Here is a 16,601-nt window from a genome sequence, read left to right on the forward strand (position 1 = left end):
CAGATGGAAGCCAATCTTTTCTCTTGGCTCTGTTTGTACGAATCATACCCATTTTTCATGAACAAAAGTAGTGGTAGAAATCTATATTTTTAGACACATACTTAAATATACTTATTTATTTAAAAGTATCGTGTGGAAATGAAATTCTGTTATTGGTAGATATTAAATAGTACATTTTGCGTCATTTCCGTAGCATAAGAAAAAGGATATCGATTACACAAATCGATTAATTTCAGATATCGAAAAGCTTTCTGACAATAGATGGCGCATTTTATAATTTATGTGAACTTCTGGAATTATGTATGAAATAATTATACACACACTGTGACGTCATGTCACACTGACATTTCAAATAAGACTGCGACTTATTACCGATTACTGCGTCAGTGGCGTAGTTGTAATTGTACACAGTATGAGTACAACTACCGCGTTGAGGTCCTGGGTTCGAATTCGGGTCGGATCAAAATAATTGCGACTGGGTTTTCATCTTAAAAAATACTCAGTCGCAGCTCGGAGTCAGGAAGTTGTCGTTGTAATACTTCGTGCCTCGGTAAGCACGTAAAGCCGTCGATCTTGCGGCTGAACTCTCCGGTCATGTCGGATTGCCGTCTCTCAAAGGACTATGAGGTAGAGAAATAGTGAGTACACTTGTGCACTATAATATCTCCTGCGTGGCTGATCTCCGTTGAGATTTGCTGCCGTGCCTGAAATTCGGTTAGGAAGGAATCAATCACCAATTGGTGATAACATTTGAAGCACAAATGTAATATCTTTGAATAAGGAAAAAAAAAAAAAAACGACTACTGTCAGAATCAAGAACACTTTTTACTTTTTATATTTATTTACAAACATTTAAAATCTCTATTATACTAGGGCGTCGCCATGGGCTGCGGGAAGGGCAGCTGGCCCCAACAGATTCTAAAAACGTTGCCAAATGTAAAGCAACCATTTCCAAAGTCTTGACTTGACTTGATCGACCATTCCCGTACGTCGAAATACGACTGAATTCACCAATTCCATTCCCAATATTCCATACGCTCACTTACGCTCTCCTCTATGTTATTGTTAAAGCGGGAGAGGGGGCGTGGTGCAACATGTGCTCTCAAGTTTACCTACAATTCATATTTTTCTCATTCTCCTTATCAACCCCTCCTGGGCCAGCGGCTGGCGACGCTCTTGCTATTATAGAATTTATTTTATATAATTTGTTTTTGCACTATTGAAAATCAACTTTTCAGTGGGAGATGCTTCAGAATTTTCGGTTGTTGTAGACTCTTCAGGAGTTGTCTTTAGAGGCACAGCCGTAGAAACTGAATCTTCAACAGTAATAACTGAAACTGCAATAGTCGTTGAAGGTTCTTGAAGTGCCGATGATGTTGAAGAAGGATGTTCATCTACAACTTCCGGTGAAGGTTCTTTAGCTGCTGAGCTTACTGATGTGGCTTCTGTTGGAGATGGATTTTCAGAAGATTTTTCTGTTAGAACCGGTTCTTCTTTAGCAACTGTAGGTGATATATCTTCCGTGACTTTGTCAGAAACAATAGCAATAGTACACACCAGTGGCAAAGGGTCCCTAAAACCCGAATCCTGCTTCCCTTTCGTAATGTATGTAAAGTCTAATTATTACAACGATTTGCAAACAGCGTTTATGCGTATAAGTACCAATATTATGTTGTGTCGGGTTCCGTTTGGGATAATTTGGCCCCTCGCCACTGGTAGACACTATAAGTAATTCTAATACGTAATGACTTAATCGATGATGCTTGGGTAAGTTGCACGGGAGGAAGTTCTTTTGTCCTGGAACAAAAATGCATTTATGAGTAAGTATACCTTATTTAGTTACAGTATATGGTTCCAGAAGTTTGATATGCTGCTACAACTATCTCTCTCTGACTACCTCGGTGGCGAAGCTGCAATTGACAACATTTCATTTTATACATACTCAATTTTTTTATATTTTATGAAACTAGATCTAAAATAATGAGACCCATAATTTTTCTTTTTTCAAACTTCTGATATTTTCATTCAAGATTTTCACTTTGAATTTTGTTTTACTCTACACGACGTAAGCACCAAATGACGTCATATATACGGCTTTTTTTTTACGTAGGTAAATCGTCAGTTGACTATCTCCCGCCTTGGGATGGGCGGGAGGGCGTGTCAGACTTTTACCGACTAAAAACCTACGGTGTTCCCATCCTTTGCCTATGTGTCTAGGTCCAAGATCCGGTGGCATTGAGACCTAGGCAGGCACCGGCCCTAAAGGGCCCCGCAAATTACTCTGACACTGCTCTTCGAGGCGCGCGTGGAACACTACGCGCCGAACACACGGGCTGTTGGGGTGTTTCGGGCGACGGCTCCAATGCTCGTCACCCGACGGTCCGCGCCTACGGAGGCCGACGATCCTCAGCAGACGTTCGACGCCCGCGTCTTGTGCGTCTGCCGTGGCGGATGGGACGTTGGGCGCTTTGGCGCTGTATCTGCTCCGCCACCTCCTTTGCGAGCATCACGTCCTCGCAGAAGGAGGTGACTGCGTCCCACACTCTCTCGCCCCGGAGCATGGCTTCTACCAGGCCCCGACGCGAGAGGTCTCCGCCACCGATGGCCGTTGTGAGAACACGGCGGTGCTCAGCCCAAGCTGGGCACACCTCCAGTCATATATACGGCTCAAGTGGTAATGGCGTTTGCTTTGCAGTTATAAAAGTGAAATGACAGTTTATTTCCTCTCCTTAATGTATAAGCGACGATAGCCTAGTTGGGTGTGGAAGGGACTGCCAAGACGAATGTCCGCAGGTTCAAATCCCAAGGACACACACCTCTGACGTTTTTAAAAATCATGTGTGTATTCTTTGTGAATTTATAGTTCGCTTTAACGGTGAAGGAAAACCTGCACATCTGAGAACATCTCTATAAGAATTTCGAAGGTGTGTGAAGTCTACCGCACTAGGCCAGCGTGGTGGACTAAGGCCAAATCCCTCTCAGTAGTAGAGGAGGCCCGTGCTCAGCAGTGGGCAAGTATATAATACAGGGCTGATATTATAAATAGTATTATTATAAATAGTAAAGTGTATCAAGAAACTACTTCATTCAACCGTGTGTATGACGTCAAGATTTTTCGGTATTTAATTTTTTATTCGAAATTAAGGATTAAAAAATAGTCCAACTCAGAGTAGAAAAATTAAAAACATTATGTTTAATTAGGCACATTTAGATTTTTAATGTTATCAATCAATGCAAAGCGTGATGACGTTATTTTCCCTGTTTTTAATTGTGGAATGAGTGATGAGATTCGCTGTAGTCTTCTATTTGTGTATGTATGTGTGGCCGGCAAAGGGTAGGGCCTCGCTATTTGATACGATGGTTCTCCTTGCCCTTAACCCCCTTCACTCGAAGGGGGATCTCCCAAAAGGCAGGACTACGGCATAGTACGTTTTCGTTCGCTCCCTTCGTTGGCCCCCCTGAGGAGGATCTGGTTAAAATGTAAGTGAGTGTGTGGTGTCCATAATTGAAAGTATTTTTGTTAAGAAGGATAGCGTAATGAAAACAATGACTTCAAAAAACGTGGCGTACCTAGTTGTATTACGATACGACTGCAGTGCTGGGGTGTCGAGTTCTATTCCTGGGTCGGTCAAAGTGGTATTTCTACTCAGTATCAGCGCGGAGTCTGGAGTTTGTACCCGATATGGCGATAAGGTTGCTACCTTTACATTTTTGGGATGGAATTCAAACGTACAGTTGGTGCCTACCCTTTCTGAGATAAAAGGTGAGGATGCGTGCATACTTAAATGTTTTACATTTCAATTAATTCCAGAATCTTTTATAATCTATCGATGTTTCAATAATGAGAAAGGGTTTTGGTGATTCTTCTGTGACCTTAAAAACTCATATCTGTCCCACTATCTAATTTTCCTTCCAATTGCTACAATTAGAGTTGCAACCGTCGTATATTGTTTGGTTTGTGCTTACCTGTCATTACAGGTCAGGTACACCGTACAGGTGAGTCACTCGCTGAGTTGTTCATCGCCTTCGGGCGTGTCTGGCGGCACGGATAATGGCTTATTTGGGTACCGTTCAGGGATTTTTCAGGCAAGCCTTGTATGTCTGATCTGAAAACAAAAAGAAAGAGTTGAAGTTTGTCACACGCAATGGGCAAGTACCTAAGTTTAGTCATTTTGTTTAGCTGGCGGGCTCGATATAAGCGATAATATAATAATAATAATATCAGCCCTGTATTATATACAGGCTTATTTTGTAACCCTAGACTTAAATTTAACTGGGAAAAAGTCATGTTGAAAGTAACCGTTTACAATAAGTTACTCTAACCATAGGTCTAAAATTAAAAAGTAAAATTTTCAAACAAAATAAATATTAAAATAGTCATTTTATTTTTACACACCCTTTTGCCACTACTACTATACTCGAATTCGTCGGAGAGGCAACATCGAATACAGTCATTGATAATATTATTATGCGCATGCAGCAAGTGATGCACACTCGGAGCGCAAGGGTAGTTCGTCGCGTGGCGCCGCGCCGCAATCGAACAGCTGATGTCGTCGCTTTAACTACCTAGGGTTTTGTGTCGTGTCGCATCACTCAATCAGCAATTAGACCTCCCCTAAAGATTTCCAGACGGACCTGTCGAAAGCTGCCTGCATCCAATGTATTCCCGCGACGTTTATCAAGTCGTCTGTCCACCTGCAAGGTGGACGTACAAGACTCCAACGTCAACATAAACATCACGCACTAATCATCACATTTCATTAGAACAATATTTTCTATGCTCAAACTATCGTCATAAGCAACAAACAACACTAATCAAACAACCACAATTGCATAAGTTAGGTACACATAACACATGATTTCTGTAATTTTAAAGTGGTTTCATTCTTATAGATCAAAACACACATATTCTTATGTAGGTAGTTATATCCATATTACTAGATAAGTAGGTATTCTAAATACGTTCAATGGTACCTAGTTAAATGTATAACATTCATAACAATAAAATATCATTCTGCAAGTCTGGCAATTCACACAAGCAATTAATTACGAAGTTACAATCTTGATAATAATTAGGTAATGTAATACTTTGAGGTAAAAATTAAACCGCCTTTAAAACCAATAATAATTTCACATAACAGGTATATATTGTATACCAATTTTGGAGTCGGTGCCTAATTAAAATTGCTAGTTAAGCAAGATAAAGCGGTTTAATTTTTGTTAAAATTATTTATTTTTGCTTTTAATGTTAGTAAAAATTAGACCGTCTCGATGGCGTAGTTGTGTTTCGCTCACGATACGACTATCGCGCTGAGCAGTTATACCTCTGAGTACCCCTGAAAAGGGAAAGGTGTGATGCTATATATATGTATGTATGTATGTAAGAAGTAGAGTCAACTAAACCCAACGCAAAAACACAACTAATGTTCTTCGCACGCAGTACGGCTATCGCGTTGAAATGTTACACATCTGCCTACCCTGAAAAGTGGAAAAGGTGTTAAGCTATATGTATAAGTATGTGAGAAGTACACTCAACCAAACTCAATGCAAAAATATAACAAAAATCGTCACAGGAAAGCTAAATTCTCAATTTCTTTTGCTAAGACGACGTAATTATTCTAGTTTTTAGTTTTAAAACCAAACTACTGAAGCGAGGTTCGCTCACGATACGACTATCGCGCTGAGGAGTTACACCTCTGAGTACCCTGAAAAGGGGAAAGGTGTGATGCTATATATATGTATGTATGTATGTAAGAAGTAGAGTCAACTAAACCCAACGCAAAAACACAACTAATGTTCTTCGCACGCAGTACGGCTATCGCGTTGAAATGTTACACATCTGCCTACCCCTGAAAAGGGAAAAGGTGTTATGCTATATGTATAAGTATGTGAGAAGTACACTCAACCAAACTCAATGCAAAAATATAACAAAAATCGTCACAGGAAAGCTAAATTCGCTATTTCGTTTTCTTGAACGACATAATTATTCTAGTTTTTTTAGTTTTAAAACCAAACTACTGAAGCGAGGTTGAAGAAAATTTTATGGGACCAATCTGGAGAGATATTCTTTCGAAGAACAAAGAATTTTCCAGGTCGGTTCATAAATGAGCGAGGTCCGAGGTACCCACGATACCACAAAAAGTCTTTGATTGAAGTCGGTTAAAATGTCGAGCGCCGCGATGGTCACGACGCCGTGCGGCGTCCTACCAGGTATCTAAACATACTCAAAATAGCAAATGCGTTTACCAATACCTAATGATGATTTGAAGATTGCTTATTCCTTTAAAAGTTATTTCATACTTCAAATTATTTTAATACAGTTAATTTGTGACTACCTCGGTGCCGCAGTTGTATTATAGTACGGATGCTTTGCTGAGGTCTCGGGATCGAATCCCGGATCGGACAAAATGATATTGTATTTTCCATACAATACCTATCGCAAAATTCATAAATCCACAGTAAAATCGTAATGACAGCCTCCGATAGAAACATAATCAATAGATTGTGATTAGTTCAGTTTCGCGTACGCGTCAACGATGCAACTTCGCGATCGTAAAACATTCAAATTGACAAAAACCTAATTATAGACTCTATTTTATACGTGTTAAGGTCGCATTATGGGACCGCTTTAAATTTCTTTGTACTTGCCGACCAACACGCGACATAAGATCTATAAATAAAATAATAAATATAACATGTGTATACTGGTTAGCAATTTTGGAGTTATTGACTAATTAAAATGAAACATTTTCTTTATAAATTTGTTATTTTTTTAAACTAGCGTACTTAGCATTTTTAATTAGTCAATATTGTGTTAATTTTTTAACTGTTGAATGTATTTTTAAAACCAGTCAACTACCCTATTGTTTTTCGCAGCACCCCCGCTCCCGGCCGAGCGGTTACACCACGCCATTACATAGATTAACGAACTCTAAAAATCAATGTAGGTGATACGTACAGTTCCTTAACAATTTCCGCATCAGATGGCTCCTGTCTTTCTTCTGGAACATCAATATCGGTGGCGTAGCCCATTCTTGGTATGGAAGATGGCTTACAAGGTTAAATAAGTACTGATGATACTGGAACAAGATAATATTAAATTTGTCATGAGTGAATACAATGACGTTTTACAAATATATGCGTCATAGTCTAACAAAATTTTCACATAAAAACAGCGCACTATTTGCTATATTCACACTTGTACAGCCCTAGCAGCCGACGTCAGCCGTCGACAGCCGTGCTCAGAACAATGACAAGCACAGCCGTGGCCATCTGGTTTATTGGTCTCTGGTCGCCATGACAGTCAGAGGGCTGAGCGGCAGTAAATACCTCCGCCAAACAATATAACAGGCCTTTATATCTCGAAATACTACTATTTTTTTTAATTTAACATGGTCCTTAATATCGTAATTTTCTGCAACGAATACATTGCAACGTTAAGTTTTCGGATGAGCTGCACTTTAGTCCACCCCGCAATCATGAAGGTTGCAAGGTCTTCGAAACGTCGAGAGAATATTATAATAAAAATATAGAGATAAATTCCAATAAATTACATTTCCATGTGTTACGTTTGCGTAATGCCGGTGCCACCTACAGACAAATATTTGAACAAAGACTTTGCCACACATTTGAACACGGTTTTTCCTGGACCTGCCATACAGGCTTTGCAAATTAATTCGCTCACAGTATTCAAAGAGCCAACAAACACGATGGACCGCGATTTTGTGGACGCGGTATACTTGTACTAAGCGCGTTAGGGTAAAATCGTAGGAGGTGTAACACCGTATAAATGAAATAACTTGCAATTGTGTTATAATTTTTGTTCTTAGACAACACTACCTGCGGCCCCATCTTATTATCTACGTTCCACTAGTTCACATGAAAGATTCCGTCAAATAAATAATGTTTACGGTGCTAACAAACAGAATATCGGTATTTCGTCATTCCCTGGCAGATCCGGATTAACCCCATGCACGTATTTGCCTAATTTTAATTTAGTATTTACTGTTTTCAATTACTTTTGCAGTTATATAGTATCATAAAGGAAATACATCTTGTGACTTGTTTATTCAAATTTGTCGAAACACCTATATTCCATGAGATCCGATCTACACGCATACAATTATTTGTCGTTAAAGAACGGATAAAAATCGTTCGATCTAGCACTTGTAAAATATTGCAAGTTTGTGTCAAAATTTACACACGAAAACGTCTGAACTCAGTAATTATGTATTTCTTTTAGCTCAGGTGAATGATCAATTTTGTTTATTTGTTATTTATTTACACGTGTATGTACTATTTCTTCGAATATTTTTAATAATATTTACAGTGTCAATCATGAGGGGTAAGATCGTATGCCTAGAAATATTAAAAATACAAAGTTCGCTTCTAAAAATATCTTACGAAAATTATTAAATTTTTTAAATGTTTATAAATGACTATCTAGATCAGAATATACTCTTTTTATGGATTTTAGAATCCCTTTTACATATACGGTTTTAGGGAGTAGTCCGAACTATACCTGTGAAGGTCCTATCTTTCTCACAAATTTCTAAAAGTATGGTAATTTTTCAAAGCCTTATAAAACATTAACTGTTATATTTAAGAAATTTTAAAAATATATACCATTTAGTATATTTAATAACATATAGCTAAGTTAATAATTCATTATGACAACTTCTATAGAATTCTTGTAAAAAAAATATTTTGAGAACACTGTTTAACACGTTGAAAAAGCGTCCGATTTAACCCCAACGCACCTTACTAATTATGTAATAAATATAATTACCTATTTATTACATGTACCTATAAAAAAATAAACTAAAAACTCCGATATAAAGCAAGCTAACAATTAACTTGTTGTTCTGATCCAGGCGACACTGAGCAAATTTAAATTGTTATGGCTTTTACTTTTAGGTTTCGATATTATCGGTTCTCCTTCAAGCAACTCTATAAAACTGAACTTGAGCAAGTGTGGCAGGATACTCAAAGTTTTTAACTCTGAACGCTTGTACAATACTGATCTTGCATTGACAAAACAACGCTCAAATATGGCACACCTAACACCCGCATAAAAAAAAAATAATAAAATATAATTCGATCACCAACTACACCGTAAATGCATGCAATAACCCCATGATACAAACACTTAATTTTTACAAATTATCAATTATCATTGCTACTATTGCATTATTTTCCTAGCACTCGGAATATATAAAATTTATAAAATGGCCCTATCCTACCAAACAACGCAATAAAAAAAAATACCTCAGACTTCAGTGTTTTCCTCTTCCTATTCACAGAAACAATAAGTAGGTAATAATAAATATAGCACTAGTTCACAATACTGTCGCGGGCACTCGGCTCGACAGACCGCGCTTCACTAAGAATATCAAAGAATTGTGTGTGCTTTTGTATGTTATATATCGGTACTATTAGGGTTTCCACTTTTCATGACAAAATCAGGACAATTTCTTGTGGAAAATGGGTGAATATTTTTTAGTAGGTACAAGTTTTCAAAAATGTGTCGTAATTTTCCTTGATACTTTTATTTCTTTATTTACATCAATGTATTAAAGCGGACCTTATGCCGAAGGATATTTGACGTCTGATCATTAAAGCAAAAATCCGTTACACGTATACATCTGAGGGCGTCACGCTCAAGCGCGACATGCAATACTATATAACCCTAAGATGTTGTTATTACATAGATATGTTGTCAGAGCTCAAAATTGGCTAGACGAAAGCAAGGTAATTGCCCGACATTCACTTAGTCAACCTCCAAGCACTATTGCAGCTTCATCGGCTTACTAACTTTTTGTATTTTTATAAATGAAATGCCTTATTGTGTTTTCAGACGATGTACAAATTATACTCCAACTGTGAATGAAAAGAACGTTTTATATCGCACGTAAGTAATAAGTCTCAAGCACGTTAGTAATCTCTTTAACTTATTTTTAACTAACAAATGCATTTTTTTTCTTCTGTTATATGGCTACACGCACTGAGTTGCTGTGCTACGCCACAAATGCATTTTATTCGACTGTCATGGTGACCAGAAACCAAACAAGATGGTCACAACACAGCGCGGCGCGGCGGTCGACGCTTGGGCCGTATTAATGCGAGCTGCTAGGGCTGTACAAGTATGTAACTATAGTAAATAGAGCGCTGTTTTTATGTGCAATTTCGTTAGGCTACGATGCGTCTATTAGTAAAACGTCATTGACATAAACTATTTAACTTTCGCTATTTTACGATTCATAATGTTTGTAATGTACCCATTTTTTAATTACTCAGATGTTGATCAATTGAACATGGTTGGGCGTACGCGTGTCATGCATGAACTCAGTACGAGTGTCATATGTCTACAGAAAAAAAATTAACTAAGGGCTTAACAAAGATCGGTATGAAGTATATTGGTATACGGCATGACGCCGTCATAATAGGGTGCCGGACTCATTTTTGTTCTTTACTTTTGTCAAATATTTACGTTACATAAATTATAACAGAAAAGAAATTATTAAAATCCGGTAAAATATCAACAAGTTATAAGTCTTAGAATATCGGTGGAAGGGTTAATTAACAAGAAACAGAAAAGAGATGAAATACCCACATTTGACGTCATCGGGAATTGCGACGCGTGCGAAAGAAACAGATGAAGCGATATCCCCTCAACGCGCCCATTTCTGCACGTTACAATATTTTAAATATGAATTACTAGCCCATTTTTTAAACCAATTTTTATGCAAGTTTCGCAGGAGTGCTTCTTTTTCGAATTATTAACCATTACATATAGAATAATGAACAAAGTCAAACATAGGCCGGTCCCCTATTGGGACTGTCCGGGAAAGTCGAAACGTATGGCAACTGTGCGTAAAATGAGGAAAATACTGTGAGTCATTTAAAACTTTATAGGTAAATGTTATATGATTTTTTACGTGTAACGAGGAATATCATTGCGTACTCATTCAAATTAAGTCATAATGTACTCGGAACTTACATGTACCTATTAGGAAACAATGACAGCTCTATACCAAATATTCTTTGGCCTAAGGTATTTAATACATTGAAAGAAACTTTCATTATGACGCATTATCTAGTTAAATAAATTTTATTTAAAAGTCATGAAATAACTAAAATTTTCCGGACTTTAATAATTATTATTTCTATCTATTATTAATTTATTTGTACACTTATTACATATTAAATGATAATGTAGTACTTAATTTAACAAATTTTCGGACGGTGTGCGCGTCATCGCGCATCGTAAGTATTAACTCTCATAATTTTTACCTAACGCACGTACTTATAACTTAAAAAAAAAACTTTTTAACAAAATATTTAACCGCCTTCGAAAATACTAAAACCAAAAATAATAAATAAATTACGTTTTCATAGTGTATTGTGCTTAGTTTAGTAATATGTTTACCTATACTTACTACTACTTACCTATACTTCTTTAGGATGTTTAATATTGTGAGTAAAAATAACTTATAATATGTAGTTAAGCGGTATTGATATTACATTAATAACGAATATTTTCACCAAAAATCCTGGTTTTAGTTTCCTGATTTTTTGCTATTTTTCTAGTTGAATACGAGTATGGCGTGTGCGTGATTGTATTTCTGAATGAAAGTATGATGCTGCCACTGCGACGAATTAGAGTAGAAATAATGGCATTAGGGCGCGTAAAATTAATATTACTTTTTATTAATATTTATTTTGTTCGAAACTTACACTTTTTTATTTTACATCTACGGCTGAAGTAACTTATTGTAAAGTGTTATTTTCAAGTAAATAAGTATGTGGTTACATTTAGTAACGCAATGTCAAAATGACCCTGTATAATGGAGAACGAAGAAAATGAATTATTTTTAGAGAAAGTTGATGAAAATACGGAGTGGTCGCCCGAAAGGAAAATAGAAGATAGGGTGAAGAAAAATGGTAGAAAGCGTAAAGGGAATCCTGATACTAGCAAATAATAATAAATAAGCGGCAAAGGATGATGGGCAAGGAATACATTAGGCATAAAAGAATGGACAGTGCGATATTGGCTCAGAGCAGGAGAGAAAACGAATAGTGACAAGGAATCTGAACGAAGTGCTATAGTAGCCACAGAAACGAAAAAAATCGATCAGAAAATACTTATGTATTTATTTAAGGACCTCCAACGAAGGATACACGGCATATAATAAAACAATGTCGTAGCATTTTTACAATTAACAATGTGACGTGCCTCTTCAATTATAGGAGATCACAGCATGCAAAGTTATATATTGGTACAGCGGCAAAAATAATAATATTTGTTATTAATGTTATTTAGATATATAAGTAGAAACTTAAAATAGACAAAAAAGAATAAAACATAATAAGAAGTGACAAAACATAACAAAGTCTTATGTTATAACATGTGGTGGTGAATGTGATTAATTATAATTTATTGTGAGTACGTAATAATTGCAGGACTTGTTTTCTGTACTTGACGGCGCTACCGAAACTACCTTCTCATTACTGTAGACAATCTTCTTCAAAGTTATATTTAGAACCCATCATACTGACAAAATTACAATTGTACCGCCTATATTTAGAATACTCTTTCACAAAATGAACCCGTGGCCTCTAGGAAGGTATTTGAAAGTGGTTTATTCAAAGAGAGCATCGGCCTATTTCAACCAAAGAAAGACGCATACGATCAGTGCTGCGCTCACAAAACAGGTAACGTGCCAGATGAACAGTATTTCAAACATACTGAGCTAAAAATCTTAGTTAGAACTGAAAAGAGCCTTGACAAAGAAGCAGTACAAAAAGGATCATTCATGCATTAACTGCAGATCTTCAGGCAGTTAAATTATGTCCTTCATTAAAAGCCATTGCACTTTATTTTAAGACAAAACTTGCCGTCCATAATTTAACAATTTACAACCTAGGAACCAATGGAGTGACGTGTTACTGGTTCGACGATACGGCGCGGCATGCGACTTAAAAGCTACAATGCACGCATCATTTATTGTAAATTATATAACTAAATTACTGGAAAATGATCCCAACGATAAAGTATTATTCACAGATGGCTGCACAGCTCAAAATAGGAATAATGTTGTGTCGAATGCGTTGCGTTTCGCCATGACCTAAAACATAGTCATAACACAAAAATTCTTGGAAAAGGACCACTCGCAGATGAAAGTCGATTCGGTGCAATCGTTGATCGAGCTAATAAACACTATTTTTAGGGTTCCGTACCTCAAAAGGAAAACGAACCCTTATAGGATCACTTTGTTGTCCGTCCGTCCGTCCGTCTGTCAAGACCCTTCATCTCAGGAACGCGTGGAGGTATCAATAATAAAAAATACTCAAGTCTACTGTCCCTTGGAGCTGTGAAAAAATCTAACTTCGAAGCCAACGCAATCAAAGATACGGCCGTTTATGCCGCAAATTTTCGAAACTCGTAAAGGAATTAAAACCTACAAGGTACCTCCCATGAACTCAGAATCTTGAAATTTGGTACGAAGCAACGTCTTATAATACAGATAAAGGAAAAATTGCGAAAACCGTAAATTTTAGTTACATCATATAGTAAAAATATTTTTAATAATTTTAAAGTTACTACCCCCTCTTCTCATGAACGCGTAGAGGTATTCAATTGAAAGTCATATCAAATACTCAGGTCTATAATACCTTTAAGCTGTAACAAAATCGAAATCAAAATAAGCAGCAATTTAAACCGCATATTTTCAAACTCGCAACTACTCGCAAGGGAATCAAAACCTAAAGGGTACTTCCAGTCGACCTAGAATCTTAAATTTGGCATGTAGCTAGGTTTAATATAACAAAATTCCGAAAACCTCATTTTTTAGACCTTTGTCTTTAATTTATGCTCCTCCAGCATTCCATATTGTCATGTTATGGATTTAATTATGAAATAAAAATACCATAACTATGACTCGATTGTCGTGATGGGTGAATGTTTACTTATATACCTACACGTTTGTACGGCATCCTCGGTGCGCGAGTTTCTCGTTACTGCGATACCGCCAATGTAAACAAATTAAAAGCGGGATCGATTCCAATTTATACGTTTGTATTATTGCAAATTACGATGTTTCTGAGAATGTCGCGATAAGTGGCAAGTTAAAGACTGGCGAATGGGAAACTCGAGATAAAATTAAATACATTATGTGTTTATTTCATACTTAATGAATTTCTTGCGTTTACATCTAGGGTAACTGTGGTAATGATTTACTTTTTGTAAACAAGCTGTGATTTAAAGACGATTTATTTTATCAAAAAGTGAAACCCCTGGGTATATGACATAATGCAAGTAACTTTTACTGGTGATAGGTCTCTCATATGTGAGAGTCCGCCTGGGTAGGTACCACCGTAATGTCTTTTTCTGCCGTCGAGCAGCAGCAGCAGCAGCAGCTGTGTTCCGGTTCTTTGTAGCCGGTGTAACTACTGGACATTATAAGACTTAACATCTCATGTCTTAGGATGGCGAGCGCAGTGGAATACCAAACAATACTTTGTGATTCAAGGTTTTGGATGGTGTTTCTACTGTTTATGGGCGGTCGAATCGCTCACCATCAGGCGAACAACAAGCTCGTCTCGTCATTCAAAGCAATGAAAAAAAGGGCATTGACGCCTACGGTGGAGCATAGTTGGTACATGTGCTATATTTGTATGAGAATAAAGGCCGTTAGAAATAAAACATTATATTTAGACCATATACAGGGTTATTATGAAATTGCGTTACTAAATTAAACCACATGCACTCGTCTTCACCTTTGCTGACATTGTGCCAAAAAAATAAATAACTAATATTTTCACGAGAAGTTCTGGTTTTAGTTTTCTAATTGTTTGATCATTTTGTAATTTCATGTGAATATGGCGTGTGCGTGAATAAATTTCTGACTGAAAGTATGATGTTTTGTTCGAAACTTGAACTTTTTTATTTTACATCTACGGCTCAAATAACTTATTGCGAAGTGTTATTTCCAAGTAGATACATAAGTATGTTGTATCATTTAGTGACGCGATGTCAAAATAACCCTGTATAATGTAGTTTAAAAGTTTATTTAAATAAAAGTTTGTTTTAATGATGCTTTTGTATTTACAAATACCGTCACTATGGACGAAGTTGTCCAATTCAGTTCGTGAAAGGTATGTCGCGATAGAATCCGGAAAATTAGTTTACTTTTCAATGTCAGAAATCTGATTTTAGATGGTGTATACTTGAGGCGCGCATCGCTTATCCTACCTAATACCGGATTTCATTATTCTATATTATCGTTGGTCCAGAATTCGGAAAATCGGGGGTTTCATATCCTTGCTTTGATATTGACTGGATATCTCGGGATGATTCATTCGAAACAGTTCGAAAAACAAATTTTTACTGCTTCGAAAGTTACTGTACATATTGCGTGTTACTGTTATTACGTGGACAATCGAACCGATAATGTTGTTCGTCGTCGCAGCAGCAGCTCCAGTAGTTTATCGTCAGTTTCAGAAGCTCCAGAGCCAGACTTTGATTTTGTGAACAATTGCTTCATCTGTGCCAAAGCGATTCAGGATCCAAGTAATTCGCGTACAAGCCGACAACCGCGGGTTTGTGTTGTACGTAATGAGAGTACAAAAAAATTATTATGAACCTTATAAACACACGTTCTGATGACGTTGCAATGGACATAGCTTAACTTTGAATTTCTTAACATTTTCGCTTATACCTTTTTATTTATAGTACTACGACAAAAAGTTACTGGACCAAAGTTGTAGAGAATTTAATTTGCAACAAAAATTGTTTATAATTATTTTTTTGTCAGATAAATAGTTTAAGAGATACATCGTAAAACCATTTCAACATAATTTTAAGATGGCGGCCTTGGGACAAGGGTGGCGACCCCACAAACTTGGTTTTAGCTTTACACTGACCCCCCCTATACTTCAAAAAAATAAAATTGCGTCCTCAAAAAAACGCAACCCCAAATGTAACTTTTCAATGGACTAGTTGGGCTTGTCAAAAGATGTACTGAACAATGGGGGACCGTCCTGTGTATGATAAATCCTTATAGCATGATTCAGTATTCACGCGTGATGGCTTATTATTAGCGTATTTCATGTATAACTTTGGTGTTTCTATACCGATTTCTATGATTCTTTTTATGGAATATTTAATAATGTTAACTTTTTTAATTAGGGATGACTGAGAGTGTTAATAACGTAAGAGTAGACAAATATAATGAGAAAGCTTCGAACTGCTAAGCTATCGGGAGTTACACGTGTTATTGTGCATCAACCATAAAAGATAGACATATGCTGTCGTGGGATATTTTTTACATAATTTTAAGAGAACATTTCCGTCATACATGATTTCTGTGTAGCTTTAACCATTAAGGATGCACACGCGACGGAAGCTTAAAAATGGAGCTTCTCCCGTTTTCCCAACATTTCCCTTCACTGCTCTGCTCCTATTAATTGTAGCGTGATGAAAAGTATACTATAACCAGCTCAGGAGTATTAAAAATAATTGTACCAAGTTTCGTTAAAATCCGTCGAGTAGTTTTTTTCTATAACGGTTATACAGACAGACAGACAGACAAAAATTTTAC

General features: G+C 36.8%; 1 long non-coding RNA gene across 2 annotated transcripts; it reads right to left on the bottom strand.

Moving 5' to 3' along the window:
• Nucleotides 1-1,275: 1,275 nt before the first annotated feature.
• On the bottom strand, nt 1,276-9,372 carry LOC119189128. Of its 2 annotated transcripts, none has more exons than XR_005112265.1 (4): nt 9,268-9,372; nt 6,959-7,079; nt 3,967-4,106; nt 1,276-1,797 (listed from the first exon to the last, which is right to left on the bottom strand). It is a non-coding gene; the product is annotated as an uncharacterized LOC119189128 (long non-coding RNA). The 2 variants fall into 2 exon arrangements; XR_005112266.1 differs by lacking the exon at nt 9,268-9,372 and adding an exon at nt 7,181-7,240.
• Between the last annotated feature and the right edge of the window lie 7,229 nt (nt 9,373-16,601).

Source organism: Manduca sexta, chromosome 2 (genome assembly GCF_014839805.1).
Source record: "Manduca sexta isolate Smith_Timp_Sample1 chromosome 2, JHU_Msex_v1.0, whole genome shotgun sequence".
NCBI lineage: Eukaryota > Metazoa > Arthropoda > Insecta > Lepidoptera > Sphingidae > Manduca > Manduca sexta.